Source organism: Triticum urartu, chromosome 7A (genome assembly GCF_056163025.1).
Source record: "Triticum urartu cultivar PI428250 chromosome 7A, HENAU_Tu73, whole genome shotgun sequence".
Classification (NCBI taxonomy): Eukaryota; Viridiplantae; Streptophyta; class Magnoliopsida; order Poales; family Poaceae; genus Triticum; species Triticum urartu.
In genome coordinates this window covers 309,371,106-309,397,814 of record NC_141879.1, presented here as the reverse complement: position 1 = coordinate 309,397,814, position 26,709 = coordinate 309,371,106, and the positions used below count along the sequence as shown (strand labels likewise).

Genomic DNA, 26,709 nt, shown 5'->3' with positions numbered 1-26,709 from the left:
CTAACCAGAGAGCAGTGGCAGGGGCGGCGTGGCCTTGACGGTGTAGCTGTTGCCGCGGGAGTTGCGTTGGTCCCCCTTGCCCCGGCGTTTGCTGAACGGCGTTCTGCTGCGGTGGCGAGAGGGCCCCCCTGCTCTTCGTGGGCGTCTGCTCCCTTCTGCCCCATCCACAACCCAGGAGGGCGTCCTTCCACGATCTATGCCCCTGCTTGTCGTCTTGATGATCACAGTCGCGACGCGCACCGAGCTGCAGGCCGCCACACCCGACTGCTGAGACAACAACCGGGTGGCGTCTACTCTGCCCTTGCCCCTCCTCGACGTGCATGTCACACGTCCTCAGCCAGACCATCGGGAACGAGCGTTCTTCGTCGGAGCCCGAGGAAGGCAAGCCGCTCAAAGCAGAGTGGGAGGAGCGCGGTGATGGCGGCGACCAATCCTCCACGCGGTCGACGTGGATGAGTATCTCGTGCTGCTTGACACGTGAAGGCAGAGCGACCTCTCGACTCAGGGGGAGTAGCCCAGCATGGCCTCGACACGGTCTGTGCCACGCGCCGCCCTCCAGATGGTGTGCTTGGTGGGGATGAAGGCGACGTCCCACACCCACACCCAGCAGGCGAAAGTGTGCATGTGGCCGCGCTCGTGCATGCAGCTGTCGAGGCGGTTGATGATGCACTTGGATCCGAGCACCTTTGCCGCCCCTGGACGGACCACATCTGCATGGGCATCTTCTCGATGACGATGCGCACGTGGAGCAGGAAGTCCTGGTGCACGGCGTGATCATCCTCGTGCCACTGCTTGATGTTGAAGGCGATGCCATCGACGTTGATGGAGCCGAGGCGGACGGCATTGTCCCGGTGCGCCGGCTGAAGGAAATATGCCCTAGAGGCAATAATAAAGTTGTTATTTATATTTCCTTATATCATGATAAAATGTTTATTATTCATGCTAGAATTGTATTGACCGGAAACTTAGTACATGTGTGAATACATAGACAAACAGAGCGTCACTAGTTTGCCTCTACTTGACTAGCTCATTGAATCAATAATGGTTATGTTTCCTAACCATAGACATGAGTTGTCATTTGATTAACGGGATCACATCATTATAGAATGATGTGATTAACTTGACCCATCCGTTAGCTTAGCACGATGATTGTTTAGTTTGTTGCTTTTGCTTTCTCCATAACTATACATGTTCCTGTGACTATGAGATCATGCAACTCCCGAATATCGGAGGAACACTTTGTGTGCTACCAAACGTCACAACATAACTGGGTGATTATAAAGGTGCTCTGCAGGTGTCTTTGAAGGTGTTTGTTGAGTTGGCATGGATCAAGATTAGGATTTGTCACTCCGATTGTCGGAGAGGTATCTCTGGGCCCTCTCGGTAATGTACATCACTATAAAACCTAGCAAGCAATGTAGCCAATGAGTTAGTTATGGGATGTAGCATTACGAAACGAGTAAAGAGACTTGCCGGTAACGAGATTGAACTAGGTATTGAGACAACAACGATCGAATCTCGGGCAAGTAACATATCGGTGACAAAGGGAACAACGTATATTGTTATGCGGTTTGACCGATAAAGATCTTTGTAGAATATGTAGGAACCAATATGAGCATCCAGGTTCCGCTATTGGTTATTTACCGGAGACATGTCTCGGTCATGTCTACATAGTTCTCGAACCCGTAGGGTCCGCACGCTTAACGTTCGGTGACGATCGGTATTACGAGTTTATGTGTTTTGATGTACCGAAGGTAGTTCGGAGTCCCAGATTTGATCACGGACATGACAAGGAATCTCGAAATGGTCGAGACGTAAAAACGATATATTGGAAGCCTATGTTTGGACATCAGAATGGTTTCGGGTGAAATCGGGAGTATACTGGAGTACCGGGAGGTTACCAAAGCCCCCCGGGAGCTATATGGGCCTTATTGGGCCTTAGTGGAAGAGAGGGGAAAGAAGCAAAGGAGGGGCACCCCCCTCCCCCCGAAGCCCAATCTGAATTGGGAGGGGGCTTGCCCCCCCCCCCCTTTCCTTCCTTCTTCCTCCTCCTTCCTTCTTAACCAACAAAGGGAAGGGGGGAATCCTACTCCCGGTGGAGTAGGACTCCCTTGGGGCGCGCCTAGAGAGGCCGGCCCCCTCCCCCTCCTCCACTCCTTTATAAACGAGGGAGGGGGCACCCCATAGACACACAAGTTGATCATTGATCTTTAGTCGTGTGCGGTGCCCCCTCCACCATAATCCACCTCGGTAATATCGTAGCGGTGCTTAGGCGAAGCCCTGTTCTGGTAGTAACATCATCACCATCATCACGCCATCATGCTGACAAAGCTCTCCCTCGAAGCTCTACTGGATCGTGAGTTCGCAGGACGTCGCCGAGCCGAACGTGTGCAGATCGTGGAGGTGTCGTATCTTTGGTACTACATCGGTCGATCGTGAAGACGTACGACTACATCAACCGCGTTGTCATAACGCTTCCACTTACAGTCTATGAGGGTACATAGACGACACTCTCCCCTCTCGTTGCTGTGCATCACCATGATCTTGCCTGTGCGTAGGAATTTTTTTGAAATTACTACGTTCCCCAACAGTGGCATCAGAGCCAGGTTTATGCGTAGATGTTATATGCACGAGTAGAACACAAAGAAGTTGTGGACGTGGGTATATACATATTGCTTGTTGTCACTAGTTGATTCTTGATTCAGCAGCATTGTTGGATGAAGCGGCCCAGACCGACATTAGCGTACGCTTACGCGAGACTGGTTCTACCGACGTGCTCCGCACACAGGTGGCTAGTGGGTGTTTGTTTCTCCAGCTTTAGTTGAATCAGATTCAATGAACAAGGTTCTTTATGAAGATCAAAAGGCAATCACTATACCGCATTGTGATTTTTTGATGCGTAGGTAAGAACGGTTCTTGCTCAGCCCGTAGCAGCCACGTAAAACTTGCAACAACAAAGTAGAGGACGTCTAACTTGTTTTTGCAGGGCATGTTGTGATGTGATATGGTCAAGACATGATGCTAAATTTTACCGTATGAGATTATCATGTTTTGTAACACAGTTATCGGCAACTGGCAGGAGCCATATGGTTGTCTCTTTATTGTATGAAATGCAATCGCCATGTAATTGCTTTACTTTATCACTAAGCGGTAGCGATAGTCGTAGAAGCAATAGTTGGCAAGACGACAACGATGCTTCGATGGAGATCAAGGTGTCAAGCCGGTGACGATGGTGATCATGACGGTGCTTTGGAGATGGAGATCAAAGGCACAAGATGATGATGGCCATATCATATCACTTATATTGATTGCATGTGATGTTTATCCTTTATGCATCTTATCTTGCTTAGTTCGGCGGTAGCATTATAAGATGATCTCTCACTAAATTTCAAGGTATAAGTGTTCTCCCTGAGTATGCACCGTTGCTACAGTTCATCGTGCCGAGACACCATGTGATGATTGGGTGTGATAAGCTCTACGTTCACATACAACGGGTGCAAGCCAGTTTTGCACACGTGGAATACTCGGGTTAAACTTGACGAGCCTAGCATATGCAGATATGGCCTCGGAACACTGGAGACCGAAAGGTCGAGCGTCAATCATATAGTAGATATGATCAACATAGTGATGTTCACCATTGAAAACTACTCCATCTCACGTGATGATCGGACATGGTTTAGTTGATATGGATCATGTGATCACTTAGATGATTAGAGATATGTCTATCTAAGTGGGAGTTCTTAAGTAATTTGATTAATTGAACTTTAATTTATCATGAACTTAGTACCTGATAGTATTTTGCATGTCTATGTTGTTGTAGATAGATGGCCCGTGTTGTTGTTCCGTTGAATTTTAATGCATTCCTAGAGAGAGCTAAGTTGAAAGATGATGGTAGCAACTACACGGACTGGGTCCGTAACTTGAGGATTATCCTCATTGTTGCATAGAAAAATTACGTCCTGGAAGCACCTCTACGTGACAAACCCGCTGCAGGAGCAACGCCAGATGTTATGAACACCTGGCAGAGCAAAGCTGATGACTACTCGATAGTTTAGCGTGCCATGCTTTACGGCTTAGAACCAGGACTTCAACGATGTTTTGAACGTCATGGAGCATATGAGATGTTCCAGGAGTTGAAGTTAATATTTCAAGCAAATGTCCGAATTGAGAGATATGAAGTCTCCAATAAGTTCTACAGCTGCAAGATGGAGCAGAATAGTTCTGTCAGTGAACATATACTCGGAATGTCTTGGTACCACAACCATTTGACTCAACTGGGAGTTAATCTTCCTGATGATAGTGTCATTGACAGAGTTCTTCAATCACTGCCACCAAGCTACAAGAGCTTCGTGATGAACTATAATATGCAAGGGATGGATAAGACGGTTCCTGATCTCTTCGCAATGCTAAAGGTTGCGGAGGTAGAAATCAAGAAGGAGCATCAAGTGTTGATGATCAACAAGACCACCAGTTTCAAGAAAAAGGATAAAGGGAAGAAGGGGAACTTCAAAAAGAACAGCAAACCAGTTGCTGCTCAAGTGAAGAAACTCAAGTCTGGACCTAAGCCTGAGACTAAGTGCCTCTACTGCAAAGGAACTGGTCACTGGAAGAGGAACTGCCCCAAGTATTTGGCGGATAAGAAGGATGGCAAAGTGAAAGGTATATTTGATATACATGTTATTGATGTGTACCTTACTAATGCTTGCAGTAGTGCCTGTGTATTTGATATTGGTTCAGTTGCTAACATTTGCAACTCGAAACAGGGGCAACGGATTAAGCGAAGATTAGCTAAGGACGAGGTGACGATGCGCGTGGGAAATGGTTCCAAAGTCGATGTGATCGCCGTCGGCACGCTACCTCTACATCTACCTTCAGGATTAGTTTTAGACCTGAATAATTGTTATTTGGTGCCAGCGTTGAGCATGAACATTATATCTGGATCTTGTTTAATGCGAGACGGTTATTCATTTAAATCAAAGAATAATGGTTGTTCTATTTATATGAGTAATATCTTTTATGGTCATGCACCCTTGATGAGTGGTCTATTTTTACTAAATTTTGATAGTAGTGATACACATGTTCATAGTATTGAAGCCAAAAGATGCAGAGTTGATAATGATAGTGCAACTTATTTGTGGCACTATTGTTTAGGTCATATTGGTGTAAAGCGCATGAAGAAACTCCATTCTGATGGACTTCTGGAATCACTTGATTATGAATCACTTGGTACTTGCGAACCATGCCTCATGAGCAAGATGACTAAATATCTGTTCTCCGAAACAATGGAGCGAGCAATAGAGTTATAGGAAATCATACATACTGATGTATGTGGTCCAATGAACATTGAAGCTCACGGTGAATATCGTTATTTTCTCACCTTCACAGATGATTTGAGCAGATATGGGTATATCTACTTGATGAAACATAAGTCTGAAACATTTGAAAAGTTCAAAGAATTTCAGAGTGAAGTGGAAAATCATCGTAACAAGAAAATCAAGTTTCTATGATCTAATCGTGGAGGTGAGTATTTGAGTTGTGAGTTTGGACTTCATTTGAAACAATGTGGAATACTTTCGCAACTCACGCCACCTGGAACACCACAACGTACTGGTGTGTCCGAACGTCGTAACCGCACTTTATTAGATATGGTGTGATCTATGATGTCTCTCACTGATTTACCGCTATCGTTTTGGGGTTATGCTTTAGAGACGGCTGCATTCACGTTAAATAGGGCACCATCTAAATCCGTTGAGACGACACCTTATGAATTTTGGTTTGGCAAGAAACCCAAGTTGCCATTTTTTAAAGTTTGGGGCTGTGATGCTTATGTGAAAAAAGCTTCAACCTGATAAGCTCGAACCCAAATCGGAGAAATGTGTCTTCATAGGATACCCAAAGGAGACTGTTGGGTACACCTTCTATCACAGATCCGAAGGCAAGATATTCGTTGCTAAGAATGGATCCTTTCTAGAGAAGGAGTTTCTCTCGAAAGAAGTGAGTGGGAGGAAAGTAGAACTTGACGAGGTAATTGTACCTTCTCCCTTACTGGAAAGTAGTTCATCACTGAAATCAGTTCTAGTGATTCATACACCAGTAAGTGAGGAAGCTAATGATGATGATCATGAAACTTCTGATCAAGTTACTACCGAACCTCGTAGGTCAACCAGAGTAAGATCCGCACCAGAGTAGTATGGTAATCCTGTTCTGGAAGTCATGTTACTTGACCATGATGAACCTAAGAACTATGAGGAAGTGATGATGAGCCTAGATTCCGCAAAATGGCTTGAGGCCATGAAATCTGAGATGGACCCACGTATGACAACAAAGTATGGACTTTGGTTGACTTGCCCGATGATCAGCAGGCCATAGAGAATAAATGAATCTTCAAGAAGAAGACTGACGCTGACGGTAATATTATTGTCTACAAAGCTCGACTTGTTGCAAAATGTTTTCGACAAGTTCAAGGAGTTGACTACGATGAGACCTTCTCACCCGTAGCGATGCTTAAGTTCGTCCGAATCATGTTAGCAATTGCCGCATTTTATGATTATGAAATTTGGCAAATGGATGTCAAAACTGCATTCCTTAATGGATACCTTAAAGAAGAGTTGTATATGATGCAACCAGAAGGTTTTGTCGATCCAAAAGGTGCTAAAAAAGTGTGCAAGCTCCAGCGATCCATTTATGGACAGGTGCAAGCCTCTCAGAGTTGGAATATACGCTTTGATAGTGTGATCAAAGCATATGGTTTTGTACAGACTTTTGGAGAAGCCTGTATTTACAAGAAAGTGAGTGGGAGCTCCGTAGCATTTCTGATATTATATGTAGATGGCATATTGTTGATCGGAAATGATACTGAATTTCTGAATAGCATAAAAGGATACTTGAATAAGAATTTTGCAATGAAAGACCTCGGTGAAGCTGCTTATATATTGGGCATCAAGATCTATAGAGATAGATCAAGACACTTGATTGGACTTTCACAAAGCACGTACCTTGATAAAGTTTTGAAGAAGTTCAAAATGGATCAAGCAAAGAAAGGGTTCTTGCCTGTATTATAAGGTGTAAAGTTGAGTCAGACTCAATGCCTGACCACTGCAGAAGATAGAGAGAAAATGAAAGGTGTTCCCTATGCTTCAGCCATAGGCTCTATCATGTATGCAATGTTGTGTACCAGACCTGATGTGTGCCTTGCTATAAGTTTAGCAGGGAGGTACCAAAGTAATCCAGGAGTGGATCACTGGACATCGGTCAAGAACATCCTGAAATACCTGAAAAGGACTAAGGATATGTTTCTCGTATATGGAGGTGACAAACAGCTCGTCGTAAATGGTTACGTCGATGCAAGCTTTGACACTGATCCGGATGACTCTAAGTCACAAACCGGATACATGTTTTTATTGAATGGTGGAGCTGTCAGTTGGTGCAGTTCCAAGTAGAGCATCGTGTCGGGATCTACGTGTGAAGCGGAATACATAGCTGCTTCGAAAGCAGCAAATGAAGGAGTCTAGATGAAGGAGTTCATATCCGATCTAGGTGTCATACCTAGTGCATCGGGTCCAATGAAAATCTTTTGTGACAATACTGGTGCAATTGCCTTGGCAAAGGAATCCATATTTCACAAGAGAACCAAGCACATCAAGAGACGCTTCAATTCCATCCGCGATCAAGTCAAGGAGGGAGACATAGAGATTTGCAAGATACATACGGATCTGAATGTTGCAGACCCGTTGACTAAGCCTCTCTCACGAGCAAAACATGATCAACACCAAGACTCCATGGGTGTTAGAATTATTACAATGTAATCTAGATTATTGACTCTAGTGCAAGTGGGAGACTGAAGGAAATATGCCCTAGAGGCAATAATAAAGTTGTTATTTATATTTCCTTATATCATGATAAAATGTTTATTATTCATGCTAGAATTGTATTAACCAGAAACTTAGTACATGTGTGAATACATAGACAAACAGAGTGTCACTAGTTTGCCTCTACTTGACTAGCTCGTTGAATCAATGATGGTTATGTTTCCTAACCATAGACATGAGTTGTCATTTGATTAACGGAATCACATCATTAGAGAATGGTGCGATTGACTTGACCCATCCGTTAGCTTAGCACGATGATTGTTTAGTTTGTTGCTATTGCTTTCTCCATAACTATACAATTTCCTATGACTATGAGATCATGCAACTCCCGAATACCGGAGGAACACTTCGTGTGCCACCAAACGTCACAACGTAACTGGGTGATTATAAAGGTGCTCTATAGGTGTCTCTGATGGTGTTTGTTGAGTTGGCATGGATCACGATTAGGATTTGTCACTCCCATTATCGGAGAGGTATCTCTGGGCCCTCTCGGTAATGTACATCACTATAAAGCCTTGCAAGCAATGTAGCTAATGAGTTAGTTACGGGATAGAGCATTACGAAACGATTAAAGAGACTTGCCGGTAACGAGATTGAACTAGGTATTGAGATAACGACGATCGAATCTCGGGCAAGTAACACACTGACGACAAAGGGAACAATGTATATCATTATGCGGTTTGACCGATGAAGATCTTCGTAGAATATGTAGGAACCAATATGAGCATCCAGGTCCACTATTGGTTATTGACCGGAGACATGTCTCGGTCATGTATACATATTTCTCGTACCCGTAGAGTCCGCACGCTTAACGTTCGGTGACGATCGGTATTACGAGTTTATGTGTTTTGATGTATCAAAGGTAGTTCGGAGTCCCGGATTTGATCACGGACATGACGAGGAGTCTCGAAATGGTCGAGACGTAAAAATCGATATATTGGAAGCCTATGTTTGGACATCGTAATGGTTCCAAGTGAAATCGGGAGTATACCGGAGTACCGGGAGGTTACCGGAACCCCCCGGGAGGTATGGGCCTTATTGGTCCTTAGTGAAAGAAAGGGGAAAGAAGCAAAGGAGGGGGCGCCCCCCAAGCCCAATCCGAATTGGGAGGGGGGCGGCCCCCCCTTTCCTTCCTTCTTCCTCCTCCTTCCTTCTCTCCTAGAACCAACAAAGGGAAGGGTGTAGGATCAAAAGTATGTCTAGAGGGGGGTGATTAGACTACTTGACCAAATAAAAATCTAGCCTTTTCTCAATTTTAAGTCTTGGCAGATTTTAGCAACTTAGCACAAATCAAGTAATCAACCTACACATGCAATTCTAAGACTATAGCAGCGGGATGTAAAACAATTGCATATTAAGGTAAAGGGAGGAGTTTGGAGGGAGCAAACGCAATGTAGACACAGAGATTTTTGGCGTGGTTCCGATAGGTGGTGCTATCGTACATCCACGTTGATGGAGACTTCAACCTATGAAGGGTAATGGTTGCGCGAGTCCATGGAGGGCTCCACCCACGAAGGGTCCACGAAGAAGCAACCTTGTCTATCCCACCATGGCCATCGCCCACGAAGGACTTGCCTCACTAGGGTAGATCTTCACGAAGTAGGCGATCTCCTTGCTCGTACAAACTCCTTGGTTCAACTCCACAATCTTGACGGAGGCTCCCAAGTGACACCTAACCAATCTAGGAGACACCACTCTCCAAAAGGTAATAGATGGTGTGTTGATGATGAACTCCTTGCTCTTGTGCTTCAAATGATAGTCTCCCCAACACTCAACTCTCTCTCATAGGATTGGATTTGGTAGAAAGATGATTTGAGTGGAAAACAACTTGGGGAAGGCTAGAGATCAAGATTTATGTGGTTGGAATGGAATATCTTGACCTCAACACAAGTGTAGGTGGCTCTCTCTCTCAGAAAATGTAGGTTGGAAGTGTAGGCATATTCTGATGGCTCTCTCCATGAATGAAGAGTGGGTGGAGGGGTATATATAGCCTCCACACAAAATCTAACCGTTACACACAAATCCCCAAACTCGGTGGGACTGAATTATAAAACTCGGTCAGACCGATTTAGTTCAAAATGTGAACGTTAGGATTTTCGTTGGGACCAACATGTCAACTCAGTGGGACCGATTCCATTAGGGTTAGGGCATAATGTAATCTCGGTGAGACCGATTACACAAACTCGGTGGGACCCATTTTGGTAATAGACAAACAGAGAGTTGGTCAGGCAAACTCGATGGGACCGATTTGCTCATCTCGGTTAGACTGAAACGTTACGAAGGGGAAACAGAGTGTTTGCATTGCAATCTCGGTGGGACCGATCGCTCATCTCGGTTGGACCGAAACATTACGAAGGGAAACAGAGAGTTTGCAATCCCATCTCGCTGAGACCGAGATCCCTATCGGTGAGACCGAATTGATTAGGGTTTCTAGCAGTGGCTATGTCAAGTGAACTCGGTGGCGCCAGATAGAAGATCTCATGGGGCCGAGTTTGACTTTTGGTTTGGGACATGTGTGGATATGAGAAAGTAGTTGAGGGATTTTGGAGCATATCACTAAGCATTTTGAGCAAGTAACTCATTAAGCAACACCTCACCCCCTTTTAATGGTATTGGCTTTTTCTATGGACTCAATGTGATCTTGGATCACTAAAAGTAAAATGTAGAGTCTTGTGCTTTGAGCTTGAGCCAATCTTTTGTCCTTAGCATTTTGAGGGGTCCACTTTCTAATCCATGCGATGCCAATCATTGAGCTTTCCTGGAATATTTATCTCAAAATAGCATTAGCTCAATGAGCTATATGTTGTTAGGAATTACCAAAACCACCCAGGGATAGTTGCACTTTCAATCTCCCCCTTTTTGGTAATTGATGACAACATATAGATCAAAGCTTCGACAAATGATCATAAGATTGAAAAACATTGTCGCTTTGAGAAGTATGTGATAAGCAAGAGCTCCCCCTAAATTTGTGCATCATTTAAGATTTGCTTTTGAATGCAAATGCACGATCGATTAGGATCATGGGTTACTCTTCCATGTCACATACATCTTGGTGGAGCGCTCAAAATGATAGAAATTAAAAGCATGCACTCATCACCAAGCAAGTGAATGATCATATATGAGATATAAAAGATAGTATCATCCAAACAAGCATTAAGGTAGCAAATGATCAACCACATGATCAAACGAGTATCTCATAAGGACATACAGTATCTCACACAATAAAAAGTTCAACCAAAAGCAAGAGAGATAAAAAGCAAGACACTCTCTCTCGAAGCCTATGATCTATACATATTTCTCCCCCTTTGGCAACAAGTTACCAAAAAGTTCAAAAATGCATAGTGCATTGCATCTCTCAGGCTTGGACTTCGGGAGGTGGTGTAGAGAGAACTCCAAGGACGAAGGCATTAGTCGATGTAGTTGGAGCTGGTGGAGTAGGTGCTGGAGGTGGCACTGGAGCTGTAGCTGCTGGTGCTGACACTGTAGCTCTAGCATCTGAAACTGGCACTGCAGCAGACCTCGGACCTCGTGGCACATGCTGAAAAGCATCAGTAGTTGCCTTTCCTCTCCTATCATCTGCTTCCTCCTGAAGTTGTTCAACTGCAGTCTGAATCTCAGTTACCTTGAGGTCAAGATCATAGAATTTTGTCTCAACAATCCTCTCCAGGCTCTCCTAATTCCGAGTCAGGGTGGCCAAGCCCTTCTCAATCCTCAGTGTAGCTTGAATCAGATAGCCTAATTGATCTTGCTTGCTCTTCAGGAAAACTTGAGATGCTTCTTCTGCACTTGGCATCCTTGCAGCTTTCTCTTCCTTTGCTTTGGCTCTCTTCTCTTGGACTTGAGCTGATGATGGTTCCTCCTCATTCATCACTACTGTGTTGTCTCTAAATTCAGGCTGTAAGGGTAGATGCTCCTTCTCCAGCAAATAAGTTCTTGTGCCCGTCTTGGAGTTGATGAGCTCCTGAATGTGTGGAGCATACCCACAACTTCTCTCTTGATCAGCAGTAGTCCTCTTGATCGTTTCTACAATCAAACTCATAACTTTGAACTTCTGAGGGACATCAAAGATTTGCAGCATGTTGATGGAGTGTCCTCTGATCATCTTGTGATCTCCTTACTTGGGTAGCAATGTGTGCCTTAAGATCCAGTTGATAGTAGGCAGACCAGACAACAAGAAGTGTACAGATCCAAGCTTGTGTGTCTCCAAAGCTTTATCAGGGATCTCTTTGTACATGTTTGACATGGAGTTGTGGTCTTTCTTCTTGGTGGCATACACATCCAAGTCATCTTCATGTTCTTCGGGGGCATTGATTAGCTTGGCCCACTCATCAACTGTGGATTGGTACCTAGTACCCTCAGACATCCATACTATCCTTCCATCTGGATAGAAGTGGGCAGTGGGGTAAAATTGCATGATCAGCTCATCATTCCATTTTGTGAGCTTTTGTCCAACAAATTCATCTACTACACATGCCTTGAAGCTTTCATAAACTCCTGGAAAGTGATCTTCATTCTTCTGGATGTACTCGCAATCCACCCATTTCATGTCACATACAATGGGCTTCTTGTCAAGCAAAATTGTCTCATAGAAGTCTTGTTGTTCCTTTGTATGGAACCTGTAGTCAACTGCAGTCCTCCTCCTAACAGCATAGGGATCAGACTCTCTCCACAATCTTAGTCCTGCATCCTTTCTGATGTGCATGTCCTCAGCGACTGGATGAGCATCATTATGGTCAGGAATTTTGGGCTTCAACTTCCTCAAAACATGGGATTCATCATCCTCTTCTTTAGCTTGAGGCACTGGGGCCTTGTTCTTCTCTATTGCAGGAATATTTCTGGTGTTTCTCTTGGGTTTTGGAAGGCTTCTGAGCAGCAGCCTTGGGAACAGATTTGGGCTTTGATGGAGCAGCCCCTGATTTGATTGCATCTCCCATAAGCTTCTGAGACTTGGGAGCTGGTGCAACATCCTCTTCATCTTCTTCTGGATCTCTCATAATGGAGGATCTACCAAGCACTCTGGCAGTGGTCTTCTTGACCCTTTCCCTCCTCTTCTTTCCTTCTCCAGCAGCCTCTTCAGTTGGCTTGGAGGTTTCAGCGGTTGAGGCTCTAACCTTTAAGGTTGGCACCCTCTTGGCAGGGGCCTTCTTGTGCAGGCCAGGCTTAGTTGATGCAATTGTGCCATATTCCTTTTTCAGCACCTTCTTCTTGGAGCTGTCTTCCTCCTCAACAGCCACATAGTCCTCATCTTCAGAATCTGAGGTTTTCTTCTTCCTTGACCTGGTGGCTGCTTTGGGCAAGTTGCTTGGTGTGCTTAGGGCTGGACGAACGAGCTACTCGACTCGTTAAGCTCGTGATCGTTAAGCTCGCGATCGTTAAGCTCGTTAACTTTAACGAGCTCAAACTCTTGATCGGCTCTGTTCATTAAATACTCGTTAAGCTCGTGAGCACTCACGAGCGCTCGTTACAGTTGTAAACATTATAGAAGCATTCCATCATATATTCAATATTTAAACATGTAGCAAAGTAGTAATGCATCACCCTTTGCCAAATTTACTCTTTCCAAATAGCAGCACATAATGCAACAACCAACAGCAACACAGAGTGACACAATCATAAGTCAGACCACCATTATGGTTCATACTTCATACACAATCGCTAGGTGAACAGCAACAATAAGTAGGGCCATTGACAAAGACAAGTCCATGACTTCAAAAGAGAAAGCCAAACATGGCTTAGGCGCTCAGCATTGGATCAAGTTCGATTAGCAGACTAGTAGTACATATTATATTAACTACTTCGCCACTTCAGCACGACAATTCAATCATAAGGTCTTACATAAATAACAATGACCAAAATAAAATGATAGCTGCTAGATGAGGAAATGCAAAGTATCTCCTGCTCCTCACATCAGTTGTTCATCAGTTCATCAATTTCATCTTCCTACATAGACATAGAGAAATTCACTAGTTATTATGCAAGCAAATATACAATAGTACAATGCTACAACAATACAATCACACTTAATAAAAATATGGGAAGCCTACTAGTTGCTTTCCGTCGTATCTTCAGGAAATGGAATGAACTCGACATCATCATCATTGCCATCTTCCTACAAAGGTAAGTGCAAATATGCAATTTTAGTTAACATTTAGCAAAAGTTTAAGGTTACAAGAAGATAATACACAGTAGAGAACAATTAATATTACCACTATAATTGTAGGCTTAAGTTGGTTTTCTTTTGATCCTTTAATGTAGCTAGAAGCACACACAAGTGCCTCAACCATGTTTGGGCTGAGAGAGCTATGATAGTCATCAAGAATTCTGCCGCTCATAGAGAATGTTGACTCAGATGAGACACTAGTTGCTGGTATAGTCAAGAACTTCTTTGCCATCTTTGCCATGATAGGATATCTATGAGCATTCAACCTCCACCAATCAACTACGCTGAACTTTGGATCCAGAATTGGATGGGTTTTGTCTTCAAGGTAACTGTTCAATTCAGATTTAGATGGCTCTGAATTTGTCTACTCTAGGAAGGACTGAAACCCACTTGACAATGAGGACATAGATGTACTTGTTTGCCTACTAGATATTGAACTCTGCTCATTATTGTTGCCGGCCTCATTCTTGCGATTTTCCATCTCATAAGTGGCATAGAGATCAAAGAATTCAGATTTGATTTCCTCGGCCTCACTACTGCCCTTCTCTTTACCATACATTTTCTTAAAACAGTAATCAACAAGTTTCATCTTAAACCTAGGATCAAGAATGGTGGCAATGACCATGACATTGTTCTTTTCCTTTTTTTGTTTTTCCCACTGTTTTCATTTCCCTCACCTTCACTATTGCTATCCCAATATTTATCGAACTTATCAAGCATTGCTTCTCCCATCTTTTTCAAGTTTGCATTTGAACCCATGGCATGCTCTACGATAGCAATCTTAACATTCATGATATATGGATAAAAAATGTTGGCAGTAGGATAGGTAGATCCTGATAATACAGTTGTTACCTCAACAAATGATTTCAAGATGAGTTGAATCTTCTCATATAATGCCCACTCTTCATCTTCAGGCTGCCATTTGTAGGTAGTATCTACCTCTGCATACTCCTTGAAAGCAGCTCTATACACAGTGCAAGCCTCTACCATTTTGCATGTAGAGTTCCATCTAGTAGCAACATCTAGGCATAAACCTCTCCCAATTTCCATATTCAGAGACTTGCAAACCATCAATAATTTGTACATGCGTGTTGGGGATTTTTTCAAATACTTGACAGTATCCCTAAGCTTATTGATCAAAGTTTGCAATAGAGCAATGTCATCATTCACTATCAAATTGACAATGTGCGCACAGTAGTGAACATGGAAGTACTTAGGAATAAATTTAGCCGATTTCCTAGCAATGATCTTGTCCATCAATCTCTTGGCGGCATTATCATTTGAGGAAGCATTATCCATAGTGATTGTCATGATCTTATCTTCTATTTTCCATTCTTGGCAACACTCAAAAACTGCTTGAGCTATGACACTACCCGAGTGAGGTGGATCTAGCTCTATGAAGTTTAAAACACGACATTGCATGACCCAATCATCATCTATGTAGTGAGCGACCACAGCTAGGTATGAGAGAGCTTGGTTTGAAGTCCATACATCACATGTCAAACTAATGCTTTCAACAGACTTAAGTTGCTTTTTAAGGATTTCTTTCTCGGAAAGATACACCTTCATGCATTCAGCTCTAATTTTCTTCCGACCAATGAACTTGTAGGACGCATTCATATACCTCATGAGGATATTGAACCAAGCATGCTCTACCATCCTAAAGGGATAATCATGCACAATTATCATCTTTGTTATGATCTTAACGACTTCCGCATGATTATATTCATGGTTTACTATGAGAGATGCACCTGGATTTTCAGGATCGAAGTTGATTGTACCTTGCTATAGTTGCCTTCCCTTCTTGTTTAGATAGACTGAACAAACATCTTTATGCCTATTGAGACTAGTAGTTGATCCCCCAGGAGTATAAGCAAATAATTTAGTACAATGCAAACATTTTTCCTTCGTAACAACCGCCCCTGGCATCCTCTTTCTTACAGCCTTGACCTCCTTGAAATGCTGCCAACATTCTGCATGTTTAAGTCTCGTTTTCTTCACCTTCACCTTAGTAGTATCCACCGCTGCCTTTTTCCTTTTTCCTCCTTTCTTTGCTCTCTCTTTGCCATTGACCTCAACTTCTGTGTCATTTCGATTGTCTCCTGATCCAAGAGAGGGCCCTGACAAATCATCATCCATATTATATGCCTCTGCCTTATCAACCTCCTCATAGCCTTCATTAACCTCTACCCATTCATCTTCATCGCCATCATCTTCCTGTGGAAAATGAAATAGAATGATTTAGATTTTACAAGCCAAGCATTTACAAAATACTATTAATGCGAATTGATTGATTGATTGATTAGGAATACAAATAATGAACCGAAACACATACAAAATAATTAGTAAGTACCACTACATAATTAATTGCAATGTGGAAAATTGTACCAAGACTTCCAACGGTTTTATACAAAATTAGAAGTTGCATTAAGTAGTAAGTGATACCGTGATTTAGAACATGTACAAAATTTAGGGAATGAAATTATAATCCACAAGATATCCACAAACATTCAGCTAGGTACTTGAACATGACTAATCTGGTGCGTGTGTCAGTGTGTGTGTGACAAAGTATTTCACCTAACTACACTGGTATTTCCACAATCAACTAACTACAGTTGGTATTTCAGCAGATTCACAATCAATTACTACAATTTGGATGACCTAGGGCGTCAAAGATTCAAAGTATATGATAATATGAACTGGAATTAATATAAAATGAAAAGGAGAGTGTGAGACAAACAATCTCACCGGTCCTGATCCAACGCCAACGGCATCGGCATCAGCGTCAGAGCATGTGGGTGATGTCGTCGCCTCTGCTCTTGGATGCCTTTGTCCTTGCGCTTGCTGTCAAGGATGAGAAGGCTTTGCTGCCGTCGAAGGAGACTCCCGTGATGCTGAATCGGAGGCTGAAGTCCTCTTCCTCACCACCTTCTTTCGGGCCTTGGACTCCATGCTTGGAGTCGCGGCTGCAGGTGCTGGCCGCTCGCGCCGTTCCATGGGGACGAGGATGGAGATGGCGGAGGCGGGCGGAGGCGGGCTGGGGTCTTCACCGGTGGCCGCCGGAGTAGAGAAGGAAGCAGAGCCACGGCGCCACACCGGGGTCAAAGAGACAAAAACCTAGATATAGCCGCCGCTCCCCGCTACTCTGCTAGACTACTACTGCTGCTAGTCTCCTCGACTCCTCCTCTGGTCTCTTCGAAAGGCCAATTGAACAGATTCCCACGAGGCCATAAAAGTGAACAGAACGTGGGGGAGGAGCCGAGGAGGTGGTGGGCTATGGCCTGTGACGGTGAGCCGGGCTGAGCACTAGTATTTTGCATCTAGTAATTAAGCTAAAAATTAGTGATCTGAAAATTAACGAGCCAAATGAGCTACTCGTGATACTCACGAGCTAGCTCGTTAAGCTCATTTATATTAACGAGCTAAAATTGTTGTTCAGCTTGGCTCATTAACTAACGAGCACGAGCCTTCTCGAGTCGAGCTTCCGAGCGCTCGCTACACTCACGAGTAACGAGCTTTTAGTCCAGCCCTAGGTGTGCTCCTGCTGCCCTCATCAGAAGTGCTGGAGGGACTAGTGCCCTCACTCAATTGCACTTGTTCTTCAGACCTGTTCTGGCTGTCACTCTAGTCAGACATCTCTGCAAACTTACTGACAACAGACCCTGTGAATAGATATAGATGAGGTAGAGTGGATGAGCATCACAAAGTGTAGAGTTTTTGCAAAATAGATGACTTAAAAACTTAGTTTTAGTTCTCTACAGAAAGCATTTCGGAGCTACCGATTTGTAAAGTCGGTGATATCGAAGCAGCTTTTGAAACCTAAACTAGTGAACTCGGTCAGAGCGAGTCACAGTTCGGTGGCACCGAGACTGCTAGGGTTTCACAAAGAATCGAACTCGGTCACACCGATTTGCAATTTTCGGTCAGACCGAAAATGCGTGTGCTATGGCCTAAGCCAAATCGGTGAGACCGATTTCTACAATTCGGTCGGTCCGAGATGAGTCCGCAGGAGACCTAACCCTAAATCTTCAAATCAAATCTAACCTAAAGGAAGTTTTCACTGGATAGAGTGTTTGCATACGTGGTCATGATCATGGCAAAGTAATGTGCTATGAATCGGAGTTAAAAGAATAGCATAAAGGATCGAACTCGTACCCTAATTCGGCGGAGCTCGCTAAGGCGGCAATGGAGGGGCAGAATTCCGTTGACGGTAATGGAAACTAGCGGCGGGAGTTCGCTGGTAGCGAGAAGACGATCCGGAGACCCGAGGCGGCAGAGCAGGATACGCGTGGGCTGAGAGGTTTCGAAGAAATTTTCAAAATCTCACCCCTGGGTTTATATATCTCGACCCTGTCGGGGTGACCGAGTGGAACAACTCGGTGGCACCGAGATGCAGAATCGCAAGCGGTTGCTGCAACTCGGTGTGACCGAAAAGATCAAATCGGTTGCACCGATATTGAAAACCTAGATCAACTTAGTGAACTCGGTGTGATCGAAGTGGATGACTCGGTCATACCGAAATGCACAAGGAGGTTTTGGAAGTTTAAGTCTATGACGAATCGGGGACTCCAAGTGCTCCTCACACAGAGTGGTTCGAATCTGACTTGATCAAACTTTGTGATGTAGCATGAATAGAATTTGAGACGAGAAAAGCATAGATAGCTTGAGGGAGTTCTTAGGCATTCTTGTCCATCCATTTGGCAAAAGAGAAAAAGCCAAACAATCAAAGCAACAAATGGATGTCCTCGAATGAGTAAATATGCACCCAACATGCTCACACAATAAAATGGCAAATGAAATATGTGACAAAGCATGCACAATCACTCTAGCATCCATCAAGCAATTTGGCGATGACTAGGTCATCTATATATGAGTATATTGACTTAGGAGTCAAATGAGAACATTTGATCGTAGGTCATACTCATCGCTTAAGCACGAGTGGGGTTGCCACTTTTACATAAAGCATTATTGTGCTCACATCATTAGAGTTGCTTTAGCTCAATTGATTAGAGTAAAGCTCCCCCTAGATGTGATATCCCCCCTAAGAGGGATGAACTAACCTTGGGTTTTGTCGATGATGACTTCATGTAGGTGTTGAAGATGTAGATGCTCAATGTTGATGTAGATCATTCGGAGCAATCCTTTGGAGTGAGTTGCACTTTCAATACCTACACGGGTTAGTCCCACAAGGAACAAACCAGGATATCCATAGACATAGAGTGATATTCACATGAGATGATGTCCATGAATGCATTAGGTTACCTTGTCCCTTGTCTTACCAACAAGAGGGTTTGTGACTCCTTGAACTAGTGCAAGATATGGAAGTTGTTTGCACTTGTCCTTACCAAGATGATAAGAGTGAAGTATGTTGGGAGAGTCAACCTCAATAACTCTCTAGTTCTTCTTCTTAGGGATCCACACCATCTTGATGGGAATCCTTGGAGTTGTAGTCGTACTTGATGAAGTGGAACTTGATGTAGTCTTGGAAACCCACTTGACCAAGGCCTTATGTGCTTCTTAAAATGCATCAATCTCCTCTTGAAGCTTGGCCTTGCCTTTTAGCTTGTGGTCTTGTGGTGGAAGATCATCTTGAGCTTGTGTTCCTTGGAAAGAAGTAGGATCATACTTCTCTTGTTTAGGAACAAACTTCGTCTTGGGGTATTGATCTTCTTCCCACTCAACTCCATTGGCATTGAACTTTCATTCAAAACCAACACCTTGATTCTTCCGGTGTCTTTCTTGTTTGCGTACAATTTCCTCAAATTGCTTACTTCCGGCAAGACTCTTGTAAACACCTTTCTCTATAATTCCCTTCAATAAGCTATTTTCTTGCTCAAGTGTAACTTGGCTAAGAGAATCATTAGTGGAATCAAGAGAACTACTAGAAGCAACAACATTGGATTTAGCATAATTGTTGTTACTACTAGAGGAAGAATCTTTCTTACTCTTGTTGCTAGATTTAACTTGAGGCATGTAAGTAGATAAGAGTAAACGCTTGGCATTGTAAGAAGAACTTTTCTTGCGAATATCATCATTGATTGCTTTTAAGAACTCATGTTCTTGCTCAAGGTTGAGCTTTTCAAAGCGTAGCTTCTCATGAGTCTTTAAAAGTTCTCGATGATCTTCCAAGATAGTTTCATGAGCTAACTTAAGAGTGTTTAGTTCTTTACTTAGACGCTCAATCTCCTTCTTATCATTGTCATTCTTTTTTATCTTGATTAGCATGATTAATAGCAAGTTCATCATAGTTTTCATAACTAGAGTTGTCAACAAGTAAATCATCTTCATCACTATTGAAATCAACATACTCGGGGTGTGATACCTTTGGGCCTTTAGCCATGAAGCATCTTCCAATTCCTTCATTTGGTTACTCAAATATGTTCTAGGAGTTGGTTGACACAAGTGCTAGACTGGCAACACCTTCATCTTGAGTATATTCAGAGTCGGAGTGATAACTTCTCTTGGAGTGATTGTCGGAGTCGGAGCCGGATACCCATTCACCAACATGATCTTGATGTCTTCGTTTTGTGTAGCTCTTTGATGACTTGTCCTTCCTTTCCGAATCCTTGTTGCTCCGTGATGTTCTTCGTTCATAACGGTCATCTCTACTCCTTCTCTCTCTTGGTGGTGATTCTTCTCTTCTACTTCTTCTTTTGGGAGAATCTTCTCTTCTTTTGTAGTGAGACGTACACTCCTTGGAATAGTGTCCGGGTCTTCCACAATTGTAGCAATTGCGTTCACGACTTGAAGATCTTTTGTCATTGTAGGACCTTGACTTGGAACCTCTTTCCTTGCTTCTACTCTTGTAAAACTTGTTGAAGTTCTTCACCATTAGGCTCAATTCTTCGTTGAAGGTTTGTTTCTCACTTAATGATGTGGGAGCATCACATGAGGCTTTGTAAGCACCACTTGACTTGTTGTGAAGATCTTCCTTATCCTTGAGTGACATCTCATGAGCAACAATTCTTCCAATGACTTCCGTTGGCTAGAGATCTTTGCAATTGGGAATCATTTGGATCAATGTGCACACGGTATCATATTTTCCATCCAAGGCTCTTAGGATCTTCTTGATGATGAATCTATCGGTCATCTCTTCACTTCCTAAGTCGGCAATCTCATTTGTGATGAGAGCAAGCCAGTACATTTCAGCGACACCTTCACCATCCTTCATTTTGAACTTGTCAAGCTGACTTTGAAGCACATCCAACTTGGATTCCTTGACGGAGTCGGTACCTTCGTGCATATCAATCAAAGTATTCCAAATTTTCTTTGCATTCTCAAGACGGCTGATTTTGTTGAATTCTTCGGGGCACAATCCGTTGAAGAGAATATCACAAGCTTGAGCATCTTCAACTCTTCTGCGGTAGCTTCACGGTTCGGTTCTCTCCCATCAAAGAATTCACCTTGCAAGCCAATACACACAATAGCCCAAACGGCGGGGTTATGTCCAATAATATGCATTTTCATCTTATGCTTCCAACTAGCAAAATTAGTGCCATCAAAGTAAGGACCTCTACGGTGGTAATTTCCCTCACTAGACGCCATACTCTCCTAGGTTGTGAAACCAAGGCTATGATCACCAAAAGCTATGGAAATCAAAGGAAATGGAGACCAAAGCTCTGATACCACTTGTAGGATTGAAAGTATGTCTAGAGGGGGGTGATTAGACTACTTGAGCAAATAAAAATCTAGCCTTTTCTAATTTTAAGTCTTGGCAGATTTTAGCAACTTAGCACAAATCAAGTAATCAACCTACACATGCAATTCTAAGAGTATAGCAGCAGAATGTAAAACAATTGCATATGAAGGTAAAGGGAGGAGTTTGGAGGGAGCAAACGCAATGTAGACCCGGAGATTTTTGGCGTGGTTCTGATGGTGGTGCTATCGTACATCCACGTTGATGGAGACTTCAACCCATGAAGGGTAACGGTTGCGCGAGTCCACGGAGGGCTCCACCCACGAAGGGTCCATGAAGAAGCAACCTTGTCTATCCCACCATGGCCATCGCCCACGAAGGACTTGCCTCACTAGGGTAGATCTTCACGAAGTAGGCGATCTCCTTGCCCATACAAACTCCTTGGTTCAACTCCACAATCTTGATGGAGGCTCCCAAGTGACACCTAACCAATCTAGGAGACACCACTCTCCAAAAGGTAATAGATGGTGTGTTGATGATGAACTCCTTGCTCTTGTGCTTCAAATGATAGTCTCCCCAACACTCAACTCTCTCTCATAGGATTTGGATTTTGTGGAAAGAAGATTTGAGCGGAAAGCTACTTGGGGAAGGCTAGAGATCAAGATTCATATGGTAGGAATGGAATATCTTGGTCTCAACACATGAGTAGGTGGTTCTCTCTCAGAACATATGAGTTGGAATTGTGTATGTGTTCTGATGGCTCTACTGGATAGTGAGTTCGCGGGACGTCACCGAGCCAAATGTGTGCAGATCGCGGAGGTGTCGTATCTTTAGTACTAGATCGGTCGATCGTGAAGACGTATGACTACATCAACCGCGTTGTCATAACGCTTCCGCTTACGGTCTACGAGGGTACGTAGACGATACTCTCCCCTCTCGTTGTTGTGCATCACCATTATCTTGCGTGTGCGTAGGAATTTTTTTGAAATTACTATGTTCCCCAACACCGGCAGCTCGAAGAGCACCAGGAAATCCTCCGAGTCGTGGCTTGTGACCCGCAGTAGGTGGGCCGGTGTGCAGAGCGTGGTGTCAAAGGCGTGGTCCACCGACATAGGGCTCGCCGCATGCCATTCGACCATCGAGGTCAAGAGGGCGGCGTGGCGGCGCAGGTGGAAGATCCGTTGCTCCATCTCTGGCATCTCGATCACGACGCGGTGGCTGCTCCTCGGGCGCCTGCATGGGTCAGTGTGGTGGCAGCGCTCCATGTCAGGCGCGGGCGGCTTGGGGAAGCGGAGGCGAGTGTGCACCGGGCTGCAACTAGCAGCCGGCTTCAGCCCCGCCCTTACATGTCTCTCTAGGTGGCAGTCTCTGGCGATGTGACTGGGCAGCTTGCAATGGATGCCGTGGATTGGATCTCTACGGTTTACTCGACGGTGCTCGGAGCTTACACACTGTAAGCAGAGCCCCTTGAAGCGCTTTTGAAAGTGCAACTATCCCTAGGTGGTTTTGGTAATTCATAACAACATATAGCTCATTGAGCTAATGCTATTCCAAGATGATTATTTCAGGAAAGCTCAATGATTGGCATGGCATGGATGGTGAAAGTGGAACCCTCAAAATGCTAAGGACAGAGGATTGGCTCAAGCTCAAAAGCTCAAGACTCTTCATTTTATATTTTAGTGATCCAAGATCACATTGAGTCTTTAGGAAAAGCCAATACTATCAAGGAGGGATGAGGTGTTGCTTAATGAGCCTCTTGCTTCATGTGCTTAGTGATATGCTCCAAAACCCTCAACTACTTTCCCATATCCACAAATGACCTAAACCCTAAGCCAAACTCGGTCCTACCGATTCTTTCTATCCGGCGCCACCGAGTTTCACTTGTCATAAGCCACTGCCAAACCCTAGCAAATCGGTTCTACCGATAGGGATCTCGGTCTCACCAAGATGGGATTGCAAACTCTCTGTTTCCCTTTCGTAACTTTTTGGTCTCACCGAAAGAGCGAATCGGTCCCACCGAGATTGCAATGAAAATTCAGTGTTTCCTTTTTGTAACTTTTCGGTCTCACCGAAAGAGCAAATCGGTCCCACCGAGTTTGCCTGACCAACTCTCTGGTTAGCTAATTACCAAAATCGGTCTCACCGAGTTTGTGTAATCGGTCTCACCGAGATTACGTTATGCCCAAACCCTAACCATATCGGTCCTACCGAGTTGCATGTCAGTCCCACCGAAAATCTCTAACGGTCACTAGGTTTACCTTTTCGGTCCGACCGAGTTTGTTGATTCGGTCCCACCGAGATTGGAAAACTGTGTGTAACGGTTGGATTTTGTGTGGAGGCTATATATACCCCTCCACCTCCTCTTCACTCGTTGAGAGAGCCATCAGAACACACACACAATTCCAACTCATATGTTCTGAGAGAGAACCACCTACTCATGTGTTGAGACCAAGATATTCCATTCCTACCACATGAATCTTGATCTCTAGCCTTCCCCAAGTTGCTTTCCACTCAAATCTTCTTTCCACAAAATCCAAATCCTATGAGAGAGAGTTGAGTGTTGGGGAGACTATCATTTGAAGCACAAGAGCAAGGAGTTCATTACCTACACACCATTTGTTACTTCTTGGAGAGTGGTGTCTCCTAGATTGGCTAGGTGTCACTTGGGAGCCTCCGACAAGATTGTGGAGTTGAACCAAGGAGTTTGTAAGGGCAAGGAGATCGCCTACTTCGTGAAGATCTACCGCTAGTGAGGCAAGTCCTTCGTGGGCGATGGCCATGGTGGGATAGACAAGGTTGCTTCTTCGTGGACCCTTTGTGGGTGGTTGCTTCTTCGTGGACCCTTCGTGGGTGGAGCCCTCCGTGGACTCGTGCAACCGTTACCCTTCGTGGGTGGAGCCCTCCGTGGACTCGCGCAACCGTTACCCTTCGTGGGTTGAAGTCTCCATCAACGTGGATGTAGGATAGCACCACCTATCCGAACCACGGGAAAAACATCCGTGTCTCCAATTGCGTTTGAATTCTCCAAACCCTTCCCTTTACATTCTTGCAAGTTGCATGCTTTACTTTCCGCTGCCAATATACTCTTTGCATGCTTGCTTGAATTGTGTGATGATTGCTTGACTTGTCCTACAATAGCTAAAATCTGCCAAGAACTAAAATTGGGAAAAGGTTAAGTTTTTATTTGGTCAAGTAGTCTAATCACCCCCCCCTCTAGACATACTTTCGATCCTACAGCTTTAAGAAGGCCTCCCGCCTAGCAACCGCATTGAAGGAGGGCCGCTGGCCTTGACGCCGACGCGGGCGACCGGGTGAGGCGTGGGCGCGTTTCCTGGCGTGGCACGCATTGCGGGATTGGGCCTCAGTCCATCCATCACCATGGCCCGAAGGGGAACGGTCGGCGCGGGGGGAAGGGCAAACCTCGATGGACTTAAGGCGAAGCTGCCCAGCCTGGCGATCCCTAACAAGATCCGGGGTGGAGAAGGTGGCGTCGGTCCTGGAGCAGAATACGCGGTGAAGGTCCTAGAGGCGGGCCGGGGGCGTCAGAGTGATCGGATCCGCCGAGGAACCGTAGGGTAGAGGCGGATCTGGTACGGACACTGGCCTGCCCCACCCTACGATGTCCCGCAAGCTGGAGCGGGCAGAACTGCCCGAGCGCACCGAGCGGGCACGGCCCATGGATGTAGGCGAGGTGGCGCCCCTGGCCGAGCGGCCAGAGACGGAGGCGGGTGGCCGCCGCGGCCGGAGTGATCATCGGCACGAGCGAGAGAGCGAGGAGGGTTGGTTGAGTGGTGGTCACCGAGGGAGTGGTGGTGCATGCCATTGGTTGGCTCAATCCAGAACATATACATGCTATGTTTGTGGTGATTTTGGATCAAACATTGTATTTGAAGCGATTTTTTGGGAACTTTGCATGTTTTAATTTGAAAAACTCAATGATGAAACTTTATGTTATGTATAAATTTAAATTGAATGTTTTTAACATGTCTATAATTTTGTGCCTTGGTCAACATGCCGAAAATAATACACCTAAAGAAACAGAGAGATTATATTGTATAGTGTTTGAAGTTCATGCAGCCAGGACACAAATTTTACACAATTTTATTTTTACTCCACTAACTATAGAAGATTGGCTAGGTGCGGCCATTGTTAATAAAATAAAAAATTTACTTCGCTAACATTACTCCGCCGGATTTTTTTAGTAAGAAAACTAAGTCTTTATTGATCAATACCAATGTTTACAGGAAATGCGATTGGGTCACTTGACGTGCCCAACCAAATATGGCGCCCGTAAGGTAGAGAAGTACCTGACCTAGCTAATCTATGAGCTTCAGTATTTGAAGCTCGAGGTTCGAAAACAAAATTATAAGAAGTAAAATTTCTCACAGTTTCTAGGATCTCCATAATAACACTTCCATAGCTTCCTCCCACGCCCTGGCGAATATGGTTCACAACATGTTTCCAATCTGATGCAATTTGGAGATGTTGTAAACCCAAGTCTTGCGCCAGTGAAGGAGCTTCTCGACAAGCAAAAGCTTCCAAACTAGCTGGATCCGATATGCCCTGGATAACTAACACCGACGATCCAAGATAGGAACCGTCACAATCACGACAGATGGCTGCTGCGGTTCCTGCACTGTGTTGCACTGAAACTCCGGCGTCCACATTTATCTTCACTAGTCCCTCATCTGGCGGGATCAAGCGTCGTTGCATATTATTGCATGTAGAACCAGCTCTTGTTGTGGGCTCAGATATACCCGAAATTTGATCCAACTCAGAGATGAAGTTTGTGACAAATGTATGAGTTTCATAGGGGCTTTGATTAATACCTTCATGAATGAGTTTTCTCCTTGCATACCATATCGTCCACAAGGTCACCGTCATCCGAGTGAATTCGTCGTGACTTAGAACATCCATCATAGAAAAGAGCCAACTCCTAGCGTCTGGTTCTGGTGTTGCAATCATATGCTCTAACAAATCATGGTCCACGAGAACCCATACGCAACGCGCCATGGTGCACTCTAGGAGATTGTGCCTCCACGAGT

The 26,709-nt window shown here is 44.4% G+C and overlaps 1 pseudogene; it reads right to left on the bottom strand.

The window, feature by feature from the left end:
- On the bottom strand, positions 1-25,487 carry LOC147959423 (uncharacterized; annotated as a pseudogene).
- Positions 25,488-26,709: the final 1,222 nt, after the last annotated feature.